This window comes from Labrus mixtus, chromosome 6 (assembly GCF_963584025.1).
Source record: "Labrus mixtus chromosome 6, fLabMix1.1, whole genome shotgun sequence".
Taxonomy (NCBI): domain Eukaryota; kingdom Metazoa; phylum Chordata; class Actinopteri; order Labriformes; family Labridae; genus Labrus; species Labrus mixtus.
The window spans coordinates 32,597,374-32,614,873 of record NC_083617.1 but is presented as its reverse complement, the minus strand read 5'-3'; the positions used below and the strand labels follow the sequence as shown (position 1 = coordinate 32,614,873).

Genomic DNA, 17,500 nt, shown 5'->3' with positions numbered 1-17,500 from the left:
GAGAACTAAATAATGATGAGCTGGTGGTGTCTTTTTTAAACCTGCCAGCGTATATCACAGATGAAGAAATAGTTTGGAAGCTGACGGGATGGGGAGTGAAACCGACATCACCAATAAAACGCAGAATGTGGCCTGGAACAATGATAGCTGACGGAACGAGGTTTGTCCGGGTCAGATTTAATGACCAGGTACAGTCACTCCCTTACTCCACAAAGTTTAACACTGTGATGGGGAACGAATACTTTAGAGTAATACATGATAGACAACAAAAAGTGTGCAGGATGTGCATCCAGCCGGGACACATCCTGAGAGAGTGTCCAGAATTTATGTGCCACAACTGTGGGGTGCAGGGACACTTTGCGCGAGAGTGCAGCGCGAACAGCACAAAATGCACAAACTGTAAAAAAAGAGAAAATTAATGTGAGTGTGAGAACGGAGAGGAAAGCAAGAACGAGGTGGAGGAGGTGTACGAGGATGAAGACGAGGCGGAGGAGGTGTACGAGGAGGAGGCGGAGGAGAAGGAGGTGATCGGAGCAAGCAGGAAGGAGATCAGAGAAGACGAGAACAGTGACGGAGAAATGGAGCAGAGCGGAGAGAGCGGAGGAGAACGGGCGTCAGAGTGCGAGCTGGAGACGCCGGAGCTGGCTGGAGAGGGAGGACAGCAGAAGCAGCGAAAAACGAGCGAGAGAGGGAAAAAAGGAGACGGAAGGGACGTGGCAGAAGACCCGGGGATAAGCATGAGCACAGAGGGGAGGGAGATGCCTGAGAGGGGTGTTGGACAGGCGGGAGGGAGAAAAATCACGCTAAATAATACGGGTAAAAGCACCAGTCCCAATGAAACGGACAGCGAAATGGATGTGAGTGAACTGGCGAGTGCGCAAAAAAGACTAAGTCTTGGACAACGAAAAAAGTTGGTGAAAAAATTGAAATGTAAGGACAAATAATGACTGACAATAACCCCTGTAAATCCGTTTTTTTTGTTTTTATTTTTATGATAATGGCCTTTAATTTATTTTCGATAAACGTGAATGGACTAAGGAACAAAGAAAAAAGACATGCGATTCTTTCCTTGCAGAATGACGTTTTGTGCCTGCAGGAGACCAGGTGGGATGATTCCCTGGTGGAAGACATAAAAAAAGACTTTGTGGGCCATATCTTCTGCTCCAATGGCACGTCGAGGGCGAGAGGAGTGGCGGTTTTAGTCAAAACGGGTCGGGTAACAGGGGTAAATTTGGTTTATGGAGACAAAGAAGGAAGAATAATAGTAATAGACTGTGTGTATGAAACGAAAAATATAAGAATCATAAATATATATGCACCGAATGGAGAAAAAGAAAGGAAAACATTCTTCATTGCAATAAGCAAATGGTGGGAAAGGAATTGTATAATAATCGGTGACTTTAATGTGGCGATGACACCCACCGATGTGTCAAAAAATAATGTGTTTAAGGGGGATGTGAGCAGGGGGACACTTAAAGATATAATGATAACGAAACAATGCATTGATATTTGGAGATTGCTACATCCATGGGAGAGGGTGTTCTCCAGGAGACAAATTGTACTGAATAGATTAAAACAATCTAGAATAGATTATGCTTTGGTGACATGCGAGGTAGTGAGGTGGATTAAAGAAGTTGAATATAAAACTAATATGTGGAGCGATCACGCTGGAATAGAAATCACGTTTAGAAAAGAAACGAATGTACGTAAAGGAGGGATATGGTGCTTTAATGCAAGCTTGCTGGATGATGGAATGTTTGTGAAAAGTATGGAAAGATTGTTGAATGATGTGGGATATGAGTGGAATGAGAGTGAAGATATGAATGTGTGGTGGGATAGTGTAAAAGTCAGAATTAAAAAAAAGTGTATCAATTATAGTAAAGAGAAAAAGTGGAGAGAAAATAGAAAGGAAGAGAATTTGAGAAAACAACTAAGTGAGGAAATAGCATCGCTTGACAGTGTAGATAATGTAGATGTCGAAAAATACATACATTTAAAAGAACAGTTGGGAGTGATTGAACTTAAAAAGAGTAGGGGTGCAGCCATTAGGAGTAAAATACAATATATGTATGAGGGGGAGAGGAGTACAGCCTTTTTTTTAGGTCTGGAAAAACAAAAACAAAAAAGAACAGAAATAAACGAATTATTAAATGAAGCAGGTAAAAGTGTGACAGATAAAAAGGGAATTTTAGAAATAGTAAAGGGCTATTATGAAAGCCTGTTTTCGAGACAGGAGTGTGATAGCGTGAGTGTGAACAAAGCTTTGGGTGCCTTAAAGAAAAAACTAAGCGAGGACGATAAAATGTGGTGTGATTGTGAGTTTACAGAGGGAGAAATCAGAAGTGCTTTAGAGGGGTTAAACAAAAACAAAAGTCCTGGGAGCGATGGCCTAACTGCGGAATTCTACCAAGCTTTCAAAGAGCAGCTGGTGCCCTTGGTGAACAAATTGAGTAAATATATGGAAAAAGTGAAACATATACCAAAAAGTTTAGGGGAAGGGGTGGTTACTATTTTTTACAAAAACAAGGGGGACAATAAAAATCTGGACAACTACAGACCAATCAGCCTACTCAACACAGACTACAAAATCATAGCGAAAACAATAGCCAATAGAATCAGGGAGGTAATAGGAACAATCATAGAACAAACACAATCATACAGTATACCAAACAGAGACATAGCAGACTCAATCATTTCAATAAAACAGACGGTCAGGGATATGGAAGGGGAGGGGGGAATATGGCTAGGGATTGATTTAAATAAAGCTTTTGACAGAGTAGATCACGGGTTCATGGGGAAGGTGTTAGAGAAGTTTGGATTCGGGGAGAGAATGAGAGAATGGATAAATATGTTGTATACAGGAGCGGAAAGCAAGATAAAATGTAACGGGGAACTAACTGATTCTTTTAAAATATCAAGGTCAGTGAGACAAGGATGTCCGATGTCAGCGCTGTTGTACAGCTTGGTAGCAGAGCCGCTGGCAGCACTGATATCGGAAGACGTAAACATAAAAGGTATAGGTAAGGAAAACGTAAAAATAATACAGTATGCAGATGACGTGAATATAATGGTAAAAGGAGAGGAGGATATAGAATTGATATTAAAACATGTACAAACTTATGAAAGAGCATCTGGGGCAAAAGTAAATGAAAATAAGTCAGAAATTATGTTACTAGGTAAGGAATCCAATCTAGTTAATAAGTGGGGATTTAAAACGGTGTGTGAGAGAAGAAAAGTGTTGGGAGTGAATATGGGGAAAAATGAGAATGAATGTGATGATGTAACATGGAAAGAGGTGGTGGGTAAAATTAAAAAAACATTGAATTTGTGGAAAGCGAGGGGTCTATTGTTGAGAGGAAGGGTAGCCGTAACAAATGCTCTCGTGTTGTCCAAAGTGAATCATGCGCTGAGTACTTGTACGCTTCCGGACTGGGCCTTTAAGGAGATTTCAAAGACCATTAGGGACTTTATTTGGAAAAACAAAGCAGCGAGTATAGCTCACAAAACAATAATAGGGGCTAAAGATCAGGGGGGGCTAGCTTTGATTGATTTACTTACAAAAAAAGTAGCACTAAGAGTCAAATTGATAGGCAAATTTATGGACCAGAACCAGAACGTAGTTTGGAAAAACCACTTCAAACAATATCTGTGCAGTTTTGGACTCTACAACGAGGACAACCTGTACCAGATCAATAACCCGGATTCATTTAAACACTTGCCACGGTTTTTCCAGGAAGTACTCAGTGCGTGGTATCAGGTTTCATCCTGGACTGTACCAGAGTGCGGAACGAGAGGGTCAGTGCTACGACTGCCCTTCCTCTCGAGCCCGTATTTTAAAAATGGGGAGAGGGTAATTAAGTGTGAAGCTATGTCGAAAGCGGGATATATTAGAATAAGGGATTTACTGAACTGTGGGGGGGATTTTGATTTACAAATGGTGGTGAGGGGTTTAAAAAATAAAGGGTGTGTGTGCAGAAAGGATGTGATTGAGAGAGTGTTTGCAAATGTAAAATTGTCTTTGTCGAGCGAATGGGAAAAATTAATCAAAGAGAAGGAGGGAGTGATGCAGGACGATGTGGGGGGGATCTCCCTGTGCCTAGGGGAGAAGAAACACAACATTACAGATGTCACTACAAAAATTTGGTATAGGTGCGCAATCACACATAGAATACAGAAACCCACATCCGAAGTAAAATGGACAGACACATACCCGGACATAACAAGCAACATGATATGGAAGAACATTAACATTCCGCATACACCACATGCAATATTTGACCTAGATTTCAAACTGAGGCACAGGAGGATCTTCACCTGCATCGTCCTGCATCAGATCCATAAGGAGAGGTATGAAAGAAAGTGTTGTGTATGTGAAAGTACGGATGAGGATTTAATACATTTGTTTGTTACGTGTGGGGAATTGGTTTATTTTTGGGGAAAAATAAGAGAAATGTTGGGGAAATGCAGTAAGAATGAGTGTTGGAATGAAAGGGGGTGGGAATTGTCGGTGTTGTTGGGGGTGGGAACAAAACAAAAAAATCACAATGTAATGAATATAATTTTGGCTTTTGCAAGAAAAGCGGTTTTTAACAGAAGGAATTATGCACTGTATGAAAGTAAGAAAATGAATGTGTGGAGAATGTTTGTGAATGAATGGAAAGCACATCTTAAATTGTTGTACATAGCGAATGAGAGTGAGTTTGTGAGAATGTTTGTGGAAGGTGCGAATGTGTGTAGAGTAAATGAGGAGGGAATTATGTGGGATGTCTAAATTATTTTGTTTTTGTTTTTTTGGTACGAGGGCTTCTTTTTTGGTCTTGGGGAAAATGGGTGATTTGATTTGGTGGTTTTTTTTTCTCAGTGGTTTTTTGAGAATACTGTGGGGTTTTTGTATGTTTTTGTGGTTTGTTTTCAGAGGGGTGTTTGCTTTGGGGGAGGGACTCAGAAGAGTTGTCATGAGTTGGGGGTATCAGGGGTGGTTTGAGTTTTTTTTCTGATGCTATGTTTTTATTGTTTTTAGGGTGCCGTTTGCGTCAGAGGGGAGGTTTAATTTAGAGGGTGTATGTATTGTAATAGCATTTGTTGTAAATGATGTGAAAGAAATATAAATGTTTTTGTAATTTTGATAATAAAAGATAAAAAAAAAAAAAAAAAACACGTCCGATCTCGTCCGATCTCGGAAACTAACCAGGGTAGTGCCTGGTTAGTACTTGGATGGGAGACCGCCTGTGGAATACCAGATGCTGTAAGCTGTTTAATTTTTTTGATCATGTGTTTTTTTTTTATCATAGAGAGACATATTCACATGTCCAAAAATTCAGCCAGAATCAAGGGCATGACATCTTTAAAAGGCCCCTTTCTGCACACAATAATGGCTTACGGCCATACCACCCTGAACACGCCCGATCTCGTCCGATCTCGGAAGCTATGCAGGGTCGGGCCTCGTTAGTACTTGGATGGGAGACCGCCTGTGGAATACCAAATGCTGTAAGCTGTTTCATTTTTTTGATCATATGTTTTTTTTTTTATCATATAGAGACATATTCACATGTCCAAAAATTCAGCCAGAATCAAGGGCATGACATCTTTAAAAGGCCCCTTTCTGCACACAATAATGGCTTACGGCCAAACCACCCTGAACTCGTCCGATCTTGGAAGCTAAGCAGGGTCGGGCCTGGTTAGTACTTGGATGGGAGACCGCCTGGGAATACCAGACGCTGTAAGCTTTTTTTATTTTTTTGATCATATGTTTTTTTTTTATCATAGAGAGACATATTCACATGTCCAAAAATTCAGCCAGAATCAAGGGCATGACATCTTTAAAAGGCCCCTGTCTGCAGACAATAATGGCTTACGGCCATACCACCCTTAACACACCGATCTCGTCCCATCTCGGAAGCTAAGCAGGGTCGGGCCTGGTTAGTACTTGAATGGGAGACCGCCTGGGAATACCAGATGCTGTAAGCTTTTTTTATTTTTTTGATCATATGTTTTTTTTATCATAGAGAGACATATTCACATGTCCAAAAATTCAGCCAGAATCAAGGGCATGAGATCTTTAAAAGGCCCCTGTCTGCACACAATAACAGCTTACGGCCATACCACCCTGAACACGCCTGATCTCGTCCGATCTCGGAAGCTAAGCAGGGTCGGGCCTGGTTAGTACTTGGATGGGAGACCGCCTGGGAATACCAGGTGCTGTAAGCTTTTTCATTTTTTTGATCATATGTTTTTTGTTTTATCATATAGAGACATATTCACATGTCCAAAAATTCAGCCAGAATCAAGGGCATGATATCTTTAAAAGGCCCCTGTCTGCACACAATAATGCCTTACGTCCATACCACCCTGAACACGCCCGATCTCAGAAGCAAAGCAGGGTCGGGCCTGGTTAATACTTGGATGGGAGACCGCCTAGGAATACCAGGTGCTGTAAGCTTTTTCATTTTTTTGATCATATGTTTTTTTTGTTTTATCATATAGAGACATATTCACATGTCCAAAAATTTAGCCAGAATCAAGGGCATGACATCTTTAAAAGGCCCCTTTCTGCACACAATAATGGCTTACGGCCATACCACCCTGAACACGCCCGATCTCGTCCGATCTCGGAAGCTATGCAGGATCGGGCCTGGTTAGTACTTGGATGGGAGACCACCTGGGAATACCAGGTGCTGTAAGCTTTTTCATTTTTTTGATCATATGTTTTTTTCTATCATATAGAGACATATTCACATGTCCAAAAATTCAGCCAGAATCAAGGGCATGACATCTTTAAAAGGCCCCTTTCTGCACACAATAATGGCTTACGGCCATACCACCCTGAACACGCCCGATCTCGTCCGATCTTAGAAGCTAAGCAGGGTGGGGCCTGGTTAGTACTTGGATGGGAGACCGCCTGGGAATACCAGGTGCTGTAAGCTTTTTCATTTTGTTTGATCATATGTTTTTTTTTTATCATATAGAGACATATTCACATGTCCAAAAATTCAGCCAGAATCAAGGGCATGACATCTTTAAAAGGCCCCTTTCTGCACACAATAATGGCTTACGGCCATACCACCCTGAACACGCCCGATCACGTCCGATCTCGGAAGCTAAGCAGGGTCAGGCCTGGTTAGTACTTGGATGGGAGACCGCCTGGGAATACCAGGTGCTGTAAGCTTTTTCATTTTTTTTGATCATGTGTTTTTTTTATCATACAGAGACATATTCACATGTCCAAAAATTCAGCCAGAATCAAGGGCATGACATCTTTAAAAGGCCCCTCTCTGCACACAATAATGGCTTACGGCCATACCACCCTGAACACGCCTGATCTCATCCGATCTCGGAAGCTAAGCAGGGTAGGGCCTGGTTAGTACTTGGATGGGAGACCGCCTGGGAATACCAGGTGCTGTAAGTTTTTTCATTTTTTTGATCATATGTTTTTTTTTATCATATAGAGACATATTCACATGTCCAAAAATTCAGCCAGAATCAAGGGCATAACATCTTTAAAAGGCCCCTGTCTGCACACAATAATGGCTTACGGCCATACCACCCTGAACACGCCCGATCTCGTCCGATCTCGGAAGCTAAGCAGGGTCGGGCCTGGTTAGTACTTGGATGGGAGACCGCCTGGGAATACCAGACGCTGTAAGCTTTTTCATTTTTTTGATCATATGTTTTTTTTTTATCATATAGAGACATATTCACATGTCCAAAAATTTAGCCAGAATCAAGGGCATGACATCTTTAAAAGGCCCCTTTCTGCACACAATAATGGCTTACGGCCATACCACCCTGAACACGCCCGATCTCGTCCGATCTCGGAAGCTATGCAGGGTCGGGCCTGGTTAGTACTTGGATGGGAGACCGCCTGGGAATACCAGGTGCTGTAAGCTTTTTCATTTTTTTGATCATATATTTTTTTTTATCATATAGAGACATATTCACATGTCCAAAAATTCAGCCAGAATCAAGGGCATGACATCTTTAAAAGGCCCCTTTCTGCACATAATAATGGCTTACGGCCATGCCACCCTGAACATGCCCGATCTCGTCTGATCTCAGAAGCTAAGCAGGGTCGGGTCTGGTTAGTACTTGGATGGGAGACCGCCTGGGAATACCAGGTGCTGTAAGCTTTTTCATTTTGTTTGATCATATGTTTTTTTTTATCATATAGAGACATATTCACATGTCCAAAAATTCAGCCAGAATCAAGGGCATGACATCTTTAAAAGGCCCCTTTCTGCACACAATAATGGCTTACGGCCATACCACCCTGAACACGCCCGATCTCGTCTGATCTCGGAAGCTAAGCAGGGTCGGGCCTGGTTAGTACTTGGATGGGAGACCGCCTGGGAATACCAGGTGCTGTAAGTTTTTTCATTTTTTTGATCATATGTTTTTTTTTTATCATATAGAGACATATTCACATGTCCAAAAATTCAGCCAGAATCAAGGGCATAACATCTTTAAAAGGCCCCTGTCTGCACACAATAATGGCTTACGGCCATACCACCCTGAACACGCCCGATCTCGTCCGATCTCGGAAGCTAAGCAGGGTCGGGCCTGGTTAGTACTTGGATGGGAGACCGCCTGGGAATACCAGACGCTGTAAGCTTTTTCATTTTTTTGATCATATGTTTTTTTTTTATCATATAGAGACATATTCACATGTCCAAAAATTTAGCCAGAATCAAGGGCATGACATCTTTAAAAGGCCCCTTTCTGCACACAATAATGGCTTACGGCCATACCACCCTGAACACGCCCGATCTCGTCCGATCTCGGAAGCTATGCAGGGTCGGGCCTGGTTAGTACTTGGATGGGAGACCGCCTGGGAATACCAGGTGCTGTAAGCTTTTTCATTTTTTTGATCATATATTTTTTTTTATCATATAGAGACATATTCACATGTCCAAAAATTCAGCCAGAATCAAGGGCATGACATCTTTAAAAGGCCCCTTTCTGCACACAATAATGGCTTACGGCCATGCCACCCTGAACATGCCCGATCTCGTCTGATCTCAGAAGCTAAGCAGGGTCGGGTCTGGTTAGTACTTGGATGGGAGACCGCCTGGGAATACCAGGTGCTGTAAGCTTTTTCATTTTGTTTGATCATATGTTTTTTTTTATCATATAGAGACATATTCACATGTCCAAAAATTCAGCCAGAATCAAGGGCATGACATCTTTAAAAGGCCCCTTTCTGCACACAATAATGGCTTACGGCCATACCACCCTGAACACGCCCGATCTCGTCTGATCTCGGAAGCTAAGCAGGGTCGGGCCTGGTTAGTACTTGGATGGGAGACATCCTGGGAATACCAAGTGCTGTAAGCTTTTTCATTTTTTTTGATCATATGTTTTTTTTATCATATAGAGACATATTCACATGTCCAAAAATTCAGCCAGAATCAAGGGCATGACATCTTTAAAAGGCCCCTCTCTGCACACAATAATGGCTTACAGCCATACCACCCTGAACACGCCTGATCTCGTCCGATCTCGGAAGCTAAGCCGGGTAGGGCCTGGTTAGTACTTGGATGGGAGACCGCCTGGGAATACCAGGTGCTGTAAGTTTTTTCATTTTTTTGATCATATGTTTTTTTTTTATCATATAGAGACATATTCACATGTCCAAAAATTCAGCCAGAATCAAGGGCATGACATCTTTAAAAGGCGCCTTTCTGCATACAATAATGGCTTACGGCCAAACCACCCTGAACACGCCCGATCTCAGAAGCTAAGCAGGGTCGGGCCTGGTTAGTACTTGGATGGGAGACCGCCTGGGAATACCAGGTGCTATAAGCTTTTTCATTTTTTTTGATCATATGTTTTTTTTATCATATAGAGACATATTCACATGTCCAAAAATTCAGCCAGAATCAAGGGCATGACATCTTTAAAAGGCCCCTGTCTGCACACAATAATGGCTTACGGCCATACAACCCTGAACACGCCCGATCTCGGAAGCTAAGCAAGGTCAGGCCTGGTTAGTACTTGGATGGGAGACCGCCTGGGAATACCAGGTGCTGTAAGCTTTTTCATTTTTTTGATCATATGTTTTTTTTTTTTCATATAGAGACATATTCACATGTCCAAAATTTCAGCCAGAATCAAGGGCATGACATCTTTAAAAGGCCCCTTTCTTCACACAATAATGACTTATGGCCATACCACCCTGAACATGCCCGATCTCGTCCGATCTCGGAAGCTAAGCAGGGTCGGGCCTGGTTAGTACTTGGATGGGAGACCGCCTGGGAATACCAGGTGCTATAAGCTTTTTCATTTTTTTGATCATATGTTTTTTTTTTTTCATATAGAGACATATTCACATGTCCAAAAATTCAGCCAGAATCAAGGGCATGACATCTTTAAAAGGCCCCTTTCTGCACACAATAATGGCTTATGGCCATACCACCCTGAACACGCCCGATCTCGTCCGATCTCGGAAGCTAAGCAGGGTCGGGCCTGGTTAGTACTTGGATGGGAGACCGCCTGGGAATACCAGGTGCTGTAAGCTTTTTCATTTTTTTGATGATATGTTTTTTTTTATCATATAGAGACATATTCACATGTCCAAAAATTCAGCCAGAATCAAGGGCATGACATCTTTAAAAGGCCCCTGTCTGCACACAATAATGGCTTACGGCCATACCACCCTGAACACGCCCGATCTCGGAAGCTAAGCAAGGTCAGGCCTGGTTAGTACTTGGATGGGAGACCGCCTGGGAATACCAGGTGCTGTAAGCGTTTTCATTTTTTTGATCATATGTTTTTTTTTATCATATAGAGACATATTCACATGTCCAAAAATTCAGCCAGAATCAAGGGCATGACATCTTTAAAAGGCCCCTGTCTGCACACAATAATGGCTTATGGCCATACCACCCTGAACACTCCTGATCTCGTCCGATCTCGGAAGCTAAGCAGGGTAGGGCCTGTTTAGTACTTGGATGGGAGACCGCCTGGGAATACCAGGTGCTGTAAGCTTTTTCATTTTTTTGATCATATGTTTTTTTTTTATCATATAGAGACATATTCACATGTCCAAAAATTCAGCCAGAATCAAGGGCATGACATCTTTAAAAGGCCCCTTTCTGCACACAATAACAGCTTACGGCCATACCACCCTGAACACGCCCCTTTTGCTGTCAGAGTTTGTGTGGTGCTGAAGGAGAGCTGACGTGTCAGTACTGAGCAGGACAGCTGGACTAATTTGTTTCTTTTTTGGATGCGTTTTGGATTTATTTAAATACCTCAGATTGTGAGTGAATGTCCCCCAGCAGTCACTGACTGTTAGGGGGATCGTTTTTCTTTTCACTTTTTTTTCCTGTTTTTTTTCCACAATTTTGTGAAGAATTTTTGTTTTTTTGTGAATGTTTGCTCGTATGTCGCGAGCAAACTCACACGGACGGATCACAAAGATGACAGGACCACGGACTGGAGAGATGGAAAAAGGAAAAGAGAACGGACAACAACGTGAACAAACAAACATGGCACTGAAACAAAGGAATGGATTAAACGACAACGAGAAGAACGACGGACAAAAAGGATGGATGAAAACGGCAAATGAAACAGGGAACGGAATGGATGACGGAGAGAGAGGAAGAGAGAGGAGCGGCGGGCTGATTGCTCCGCATGCAGAGAATGGGAGAGGTGGCGAGAGAGCAGAAAAAGAGGAAGCAAAAGTGTCTTTTGAGAGAAAACTAACACTAAACATTGAAATGGTGGGAGACAAAGTTCCTCTAAATCACGTCATGAGCAACATAAAAATGATCTTTGGGGGCCTGCTGGCGTGCAGAACCCTGGGACCTGAAAAACTGGAGGTGACGGTGAGCAACATTAAAGGAAAGGAAAGGCTGCTGGATGGATTTAAAATCGGAGAGACCAGAGTCGTGGTGAGAGAACTAAATAATGATGAGCTGGTGGTGTCTTTTTTAAACCTGCCAGCGTATATCACAGATGAAGAAATAGTTTGGAAGCTGACGGGATGGGGAGTGAAACCGACATCACCAATAAAACGCAGAATGTGGCCTGGAACAATGATAGCTGACGGAACGAGGTTTGTCCGGGTCAGATTTAATGACCAGGTACAGTCACTCCCTTACTCCACAAAGTTTAACACTGTGATGGGGAACGAATACTTTAGAGTAATACATGATAGACAACAAAAAGTGTGCAGGATGTGCATCCAGCCGGGACACATCCTGAGAGAGTGTCCAGAATTTATGTGCCACAACTGTGGGGTGCAGGGACACTTTGCGCGAGAGTGCAGCGCGAACAGCACAAAATGCACAAACTGTAAAAAAAGAGAAAATGAATGTGAGTGTGTGAACGGAGAGGAAAGCAAGAACGAGGTGGAGGATGTGTACGAGGATGAAGACGAGGCCGAGGAGGTGTACGAGGAGGAGGCGGAGGAGAAGGAGGTGATCGGAGCAAGCAGGAAGGAGATCAGAGAAGACGAGAACAGTGACGGAGAAATGGAGCAGAGCGGAGAGAGCGGAGGAGAACGGGCGTCAGAGTGCGAGCTGGAGACGCCGGAGCTGGCTGGAGAGGGAGGACAGCAGAAGCAGCGAAAAACGAGCGAGAGAGGGAAAAAAGGAGACGGAAGGGACGTGGCAGAAGACCAGGGGGTAAGCATGAGCACTGAGGGGAGGGAGATGCCTGAGAGTGGTGTTGGACAGGCGGGAGGGAGAAAAATCACGCTAAATAATACGGGTAAAAGCACCAGTCCCAATGAAACGGACAGCGAAATGGATGTGAGTGAACTGGCGAGTGCGCAAAAAAGACTAAGTCTTGGACAACGAAAAAAGTTGGTGAAAAAATTGAAATGTAAGGACAAATAATGACTGACAATAACCCCTGTAAATCCGTTTTTTTTGTTTTTATTTTTATGATAATGGCCTTTAATTTATTTTCGATAAACGTGAATGGACTAAGGAACAAAGAAAAAAGACATGCGATTCTTTCCTTGCAGAATGACGTTTTGTGCCTGCAGGAGACCAGGTGGGATGATTCCCTGGTGGAAGACATAAAAAAAGACTTTGTGGGCCATATTTTCTGCTCCAATGGCACGTCGAGGGCGAGAGGAGTGGCGGTTTTAGTCAAAACGGGTCGGGTAACAGGGGTAAATTTGGTTTATGGAGACAAAGAAGGAAGAATAATAGTAATAGACTGTGTGTATGAAACGAAAAATATAAGAATCATAAATATATATGCACCGAATGGAGAAAAAGAAAGGAAAACATTCTTCATTGCAATAAGCAAATGGTGGGAAAGGAATTGTATAATAATCGGTGACTTTAATGTGGCGATGACACCCACCGATGTGTCAAAAAATAATGTGTTTAAGGGGGATGTGAGCAGGGGGACACTTAAAGATATAATGATAACGAAACAATGCATTGATATTTGGAGATTGCTACATCCATGGGAGAGGGTGTTCTCCAGGAGACAAATTGTACTGAATAGATTAAAACAATCTAGAATAGATTATGCTTTGGTGACATGCGAGGTAGTGAGGTGGATTAAAGAAGTTGAATATAAAACTAATATGTGGAGCGATCACGCTGGAATAGAAATCACGTTTAGAAAAGAAACGAATGTACGTAAAGGAGGGATATGGTGCTTTAATGCAAGCTTGCTGGATGATGGAATGTTTGTGAAAAGTATGGAAAGATTGTTGAATGATGTGGGATATGAGTGGAATGAGAGTGAAGATATGAATGTGTGGTGGGATAGCGTAAAAGTCAGAATTAAAAAAAAGTGTATCAATTATAGTAAAGAGAAAAAGTGGAGAGAAAATAGAAAGGAAGAGAATTTGAGAAAACAACTAAGTGAGGAAATAGCATCGCTTGACAGTGTAGATAATGTAGATGTCGAAAAATACATACATTTAAAAGAACAGTTGGGAGTGATTGAACTTAAAAAGAGTAGGGGTGCAGCCATTAGGAGTAAAATACAATATATGTATGAGGGGGAGAGGAGTACAGCCTTTTTTTTAGGTCTGGAAAAACAAAAACAAAAAAGAACAGAAATAAACGAATTATTAAATGAAGCAGGTAAAAGTGTGACAGATAAAAAGGGAATTTTAGAAATAGTAAAGGGCTATTATGAAAGCCTGTTTTCGAGACAGGAGTGTGATAGCGTGAGTGTGAACAGAGCTTTGGGTGCCTTAAAGAAAAAACTAAGCGAGGACGATAAAATGTGGTGTGATTGTGAGTTTACAGAGGGAGAAATCAGAAGTGCTTTAGAGGGGTTAAACAAAAACAAAAGTCCTGGGAGCGATGGCCTAACTGCGGAATTCTACCAAGCTTTCAAAGAGCAGCTGGTGCCCTTGGTGAACAAATTGAGTAAATATATGGAAAAAGTGAAACATATACCAAAAAGTTTAGGGGAAGGGGTGGTTACTATTTTTTACAAAAACAAGGGGGACAATAAAAATCTGGACAACTACAGACCAATCAGCCTACTCAACACAGACTACAAAATCATAGCGAAAACAATAGCCAATAGAATCAGGGAGGTAATAGGAACAATCATAGAACAAACACAATCATACAGTATACCAAACAGAGACATAGCAGACTCAATCATTTCAATAAAACAGACGGTCAGGGATATGGAAGGGGAGGGGGGAATATGGCTAGGGATTGATTTAAATAAAGCTTTTGACAGAGTAGATCACGGGTTCATGGGGAAGGTGTTAGAGAAGTTTGGATTCGGGGAGAGAATGAGAGAATGGATAAATATGTTGTATACAGGAGCGGAAAGCAAGATAAAATGTAACGGGGAACTAACTGATTCTTTTAAAATATCAAGGTCAGTGAGACAAGGATGTCCGATGTCAGCGCTGTTGTACAGCTTGGTAGCAGAGCCGCTGGCAGCACTGATATCGGAAGACGTAAACATAAAAGGTATAGGTAAGGAAAACGTAAAAATAATACAGTATGCAGATGACGTGAATATAATGGTAAAAGGAGAGGAGGATATAGAATTGATATTAAAACATGTACAAACTTATGAAAGAGCATCTGGGGCAAAAGTAAATGAAAATAAGTCAGAAATTATGTTACTAGGTAAGGAATCCAATCTAGTTAATAAGTGGGGATTTAAAACGGTGTGTGAGAGAAGAAAAGTGTTGGGAGTGAATATGGGGAAAAATGAGAATGAATGTGATGATGTAACATGGAAAGAGGTGGTGGGTAAAATTAAAAAAACATTGAATTTGTGGAAAGCGAGGGGTCTATTGTTGAGAGGAAGGGTAGCCGTAACAAATGCTCTCGTGTTGTCCAAAGTGAATCATGCGCTGAGTACTTGTACGCTTCCGGACTGGGCCTTTAAGGAGATTTCAAAGACCATTAGGGACTTTATTTGGAAAAACAAAGCAGCGAGTATAGCTCACAAAACAATAATAGGGGCTAAAGATCAGGGGGGGCTAGCTTTGATTGATTTACTTACAAAAAAAATAGCACTAAGAGTCAAATTGATAGGCAAATTTATGGACCAGAACCGGAACGTAGTTTGGAAAAACCACTTCAAACAATATCTGTGCAGTTTTGGACTCTACAACGAGGACAACCTGTACCAGATCAATAACCCGGATTCATTTAAACACTTGCCACGGTTTTTCCAGGAAGTACTCAGTGCGTGGTATCAGGTTTCATCCTGGACTGTACCAGAGTGCGGAACGAGAGGGTCAGTGCTACGACTGCCCTTCCTCTCGAGCCCGTATTTTAAAAATGGGGAGGGGGTAATTAAGTGTGAAGCTATGTCGAAAGCGGGATATATTAGAATAAGGGATTTACTGAACTGTGGGGGGGATTTTGATTTACAAATGGTGGTGAGGGGTTTAAAAAATAAAGGGTGTGTGTGCAGAAAGGATGTGATTGAGAGAGTGTTTGCAAATGTAAAATTGTCTTTGTCGAGCGAATGGGAAAAATTAATCAAAGAGAAGGAGGGAGTGATGCGGGACGATGTGGGGGGGATTTCCCTGTGCCTAGGGGAGAAGAAACACAACATTACAGATGTCACTACAAAAATTTGGTATAGGTGCGCAATCACACATAGAATACAGAAACCCACATCCGAAGTAAAATGGACAGACACATACCCGGACATAACAAGCAACATGATATGGAAGAACATTAACATTCCGCATACACCACATGCAATATTTGACCTAGATTTCAAACTGAGGCACAGGAGGATCTTCACCTGCATCGTCCTGCATCAGATCCATAAGGAGAGGTATGAAAGAAAGTGTTGTGTATGTGAAAGTACGGATGAGGATTTAATACATTTGTTTGTTACGTGTGGGGAATTGGTTTATTTTTGGGGAAAAATAAGAGAAATGTTGGGGAAATGCAGTAAGAATGAGTGTTGGAATGAAAGGGGGTGGGAATTGTCGGTGTTGTTGGGGGTGGGAACAAAACAAAAAAATCACAATGTAATGAATATAATTTTGGCTTTTGCAAGAAAAGCGGTTTTTAACAGAAGGAATTATGCACTCTATGAAAGCAAGAAAATGAATGTGTGGAGAATGTTTGTGAATGAATGGAAAGCACATCTTAAATTGTTGTACATAGCGAATGAGAGTGAGTTTGTGAGAATGTTTGTGGAAGGTGCGAATGTGTGTAGAGTAAATGAGGAGGGAATTATGTGGGATGTCTAAATTATTTTGTTTTTGTTTTTTTGGTACGAGGGCTTCTTTTTTGGTCATGGGGAAAATGGGTGATTTGATTTGGTGGTTTTTTTTTCTCAGTGGTTTTTTGAGAATACTGTGGGGTTTTTGTATGTTTTTGTGGTTTGTTTTCAGAGGGGTGTTTGCTTTGGGGGAGGGACTCAGAAGAGTTGTCATGAGTTGGGGGTATCAGGGGTGGTTTGAGTTTTTTTTCCTGATGCTATGTTTTTATTGTTTTTAGGGTGCCGTTTGCGTCAGAGGGGAGGTTTAATTTAGAGGGTGTATGTATTGTAATAGCATTTGTTGTAAATGATGTGAAAGAATTATAAATGTTTTTGTAATTTTGATAATAAAAGATTAAAAAAAAAAAAAAAACACGCCTGATCTCGTCCGATCTCGGAAGCTAAGCAGGGTATGGCCTGGTTAGTACCTGGATGGGAGACCGCCTGGGAATACCAGGTGCTGTAAGTTTTTTCATTTTTTTGATCATATGTTTTTTTTTTATCATATAGAGACATATTCACATGTCCAAAAATTCAGCCAGAATCAAGGGCATGACATCTTTAAAAGGCCCCTTTCTGCATACAATAATGGCTTACGGCCATACCACCCTGAACACGCCCGATCTCGTCCGATCTCGGAAGCTAAGCAGGGTCGGGCCTGGTTAGTACTTGGATGGGAGACCGCCTGGGAATACCAGGTGCTGTAAGCTTTTTCATTTTTTTTGATCATATGTTTTTTTTTATCATATAGAGACATATTCACATGTCCAAAAATTCAGCCAGAATCAAGGGCATGACATCTTTAAAAGGCCCCTTTCTGCAT

At 41.8% G+C, this 17,500-nt stretch overlaps 18 non-coding genes and 7 pseudogenes across 18 annotated transcripts; all 25 read left to right on the top strand.

Annotated features, from left to right (window-relative positions):
• Positions 1-5,374: 5,374 nt before the first annotated feature.
• LOC132976716 (5S ribosomal RNA) lies at positions 5,375-5,494 on the top strand (annotated as a pseudogene).
• A 123-nt stretch (positions 5,495-5,617) lies between these two features.
• On the top strand, positions 5,618-5,726 carry LOC132976154 (5S ribosomal RNA; annotated as a pseudogene).
• Positions 5,727-5,849: 123 nt separating this feature from the next.
• LOC132976636 (5S ribosomal RNA) lies at positions 5,850-5,967 on the top strand (annotated as a pseudogene).
• A 121-nt stretch (positions 5,968-6,088) lies between these two features.
• On the top strand, positions 6,089-6,207 carry LOC132976128 (5S ribosomal RNA). Its single transcript, XR_009673373.1, has one exon. It is a non-coding gene; the product is annotated as a 5S ribosomal RNA (ribosomal RNA).
• A 123-nt stretch (positions 6,208-6,330) lies between these two features.
• Positions 6,331-6,439, top strand: LOC132976184 (5S ribosomal RNA; annotated as a pseudogene).
• Positions 6,440-6,564: 125 nt separating this feature from the next.
• On the top strand, positions 6,565-6,683 carry LOC132976426 (5S ribosomal RNA). Its single transcript, XR_009673567.1, has one exon. It is a non-coding gene; the product is annotated as a 5S ribosomal RNA (ribosomal RNA).
• A 121-nt stretch (positions 6,684-6,804) lies between these two features.
• On the top strand, positions 6,805-6,923 carry LOC132976421 (5S ribosomal RNA). The gene has a single exon (XR_009673562.1). It is a non-coding gene; the product is annotated as a 5S ribosomal RNA (ribosomal RNA).
• A 123-nt stretch (positions 6,924-7,046) lies between these two features.
• On the top strand, positions 7,047-7,165 carry LOC132976329 (5S ribosomal RNA). The gene has a single exon (XR_009673476.1). It is a non-coding gene; the product is annotated as a 5S ribosomal RNA (ribosomal RNA).
• Positions 7,166-7,286: 121 nt separating this feature from the next.
• On the top strand, positions 7,287-7,405 carry LOC132976209 (5S ribosomal RNA). The gene has a single exon (XR_009673381.1). It is a non-coding gene; the product is annotated as a 5S ribosomal RNA (ribosomal RNA).
• A 121-nt stretch (positions 7,406-7,526) lies between these two features.
• On the top strand, positions 7,527-7,645 carry LOC132976381 (5S ribosomal RNA). Its single transcript, XR_009673524.1, has one exon. It is a non-coding gene; the product is annotated as a 5S ribosomal RNA (ribosomal RNA).
• Positions 7,646-7,767: 122 nt separating this feature from the next.
• Positions 7,768-7,886, top strand: LOC132976305 (5S ribosomal RNA). The gene has a single exon (XR_009673453.1). It is a non-coding gene; the product is annotated as a 5S ribosomal RNA (ribosomal RNA).
• A 121-nt stretch (positions 7,887-8,007) lies between these two features.
• LOC132976515 (5S ribosomal RNA) lies at positions 8,008-8,126 on the top strand. Its single transcript, XR_009673653.1, has one exon. It is a non-coding gene; the product is annotated as a 5S ribosomal RNA (ribosomal RNA).
• Positions 8,127-8,248: 122 nt separating this feature from the next.
• On the top strand, positions 8,249-8,367 carry LOC132976230 (5S ribosomal RNA). The gene has a single exon (XR_009673383.1). It is a non-coding gene; the product is annotated as a 5S ribosomal RNA (ribosomal RNA).
• Positions 8,368-8,489: 122 nt separating this feature from the next.
• On the top strand, positions 8,490-8,608 carry LOC132976379 (5S ribosomal RNA). The gene has a single exon (XR_009673523.1). It is a non-coding gene; the product is annotated as a 5S ribosomal RNA (ribosomal RNA).
• Positions 8,609-8,730: 122 nt separating this feature from the next.
• Positions 8,731-8,849, top strand: LOC132976304 (5S ribosomal RNA). Its single transcript, XR_009673451.1, has one exon. It is a non-coding gene; the product is annotated as a 5S ribosomal RNA (ribosomal RNA).
• A 121-nt stretch (positions 8,850-8,970) lies between these two features.
• LOC132976514 (5S ribosomal RNA) lies at positions 8,971-9,089 on the top strand. Its single transcript, XR_009673652.1, has one exon. It is a non-coding gene; the product is annotated as a 5S ribosomal RNA (ribosomal RNA).
• Positions 9,090-9,211: 122 nt separating this feature from the next.
• LOC132976484 (5S ribosomal RNA) lies at positions 9,212-9,330 on the top strand. Its single transcript, XR_009673623.1, has one exon. It is a non-coding gene; the product is annotated as a 5S ribosomal RNA (ribosomal RNA).
• Positions 9,331-9,451: 121 nt separating this feature from the next.
• On the top strand, positions 9,452-9,570 carry LOC132976408 (5S ribosomal RNA). Its single transcript, XR_009673550.1, has one exon. It is a non-coding gene; the product is annotated as a 5S ribosomal RNA (ribosomal RNA).
• Positions 9,571-9,692: 122 nt separating this feature from the next.
• On the top strand, positions 9,693-9,801 carry LOC132976713 (5S ribosomal RNA; annotated as a pseudogene).
• Positions 9,802-9,922: 121 nt separating this feature from the next.
• LOC132976683 (5S ribosomal RNA) lies at positions 9,923-10,031 on the top strand (annotated as a pseudogene).
• Positions 10,032-10,153: 122 nt separating this feature from the next.
• Positions 10,154-10,272, top strand: LOC132976362 (5S ribosomal RNA). The gene has a single exon (XR_009673508.1). It is a non-coding gene; the product is annotated as a 5S ribosomal RNA (ribosomal RNA).
• Positions 10,273-10,394: 122 nt separating this feature from the next.
• On the top strand, positions 10,395-10,513 carry LOC132976532 (5S ribosomal RNA). Its single transcript, XR_009673669.1, has one exon. It is a non-coding gene; the product is annotated as a 5S ribosomal RNA (ribosomal RNA).
• A 121-nt stretch (positions 10,514-10,634) lies between these two features.
• On the top strand, positions 10,635-10,743 carry LOC132976689 (5S ribosomal RNA; annotated as a pseudogene).
• A 121-nt stretch (positions 10,744-10,864) lies between these two features.
• LOC132976338 (5S ribosomal RNA) lies at positions 10,865-10,983 on the top strand. The gene has a single exon (XR_009673485.1). It is a non-coding gene; the product is annotated as a 5S ribosomal RNA (ribosomal RNA).
• A 6,285-nt stretch (positions 10,984-17,268) lies between these two features.
• On the top strand, positions 17,269-17,387 carry LOC132976234 (5S ribosomal RNA). The gene has a single exon (XR_009673387.1). It is a non-coding gene; the product is annotated as a 5S ribosomal RNA (ribosomal RNA).
• Positions 17,388-17,500: the final 113 nt, after the last annotated feature.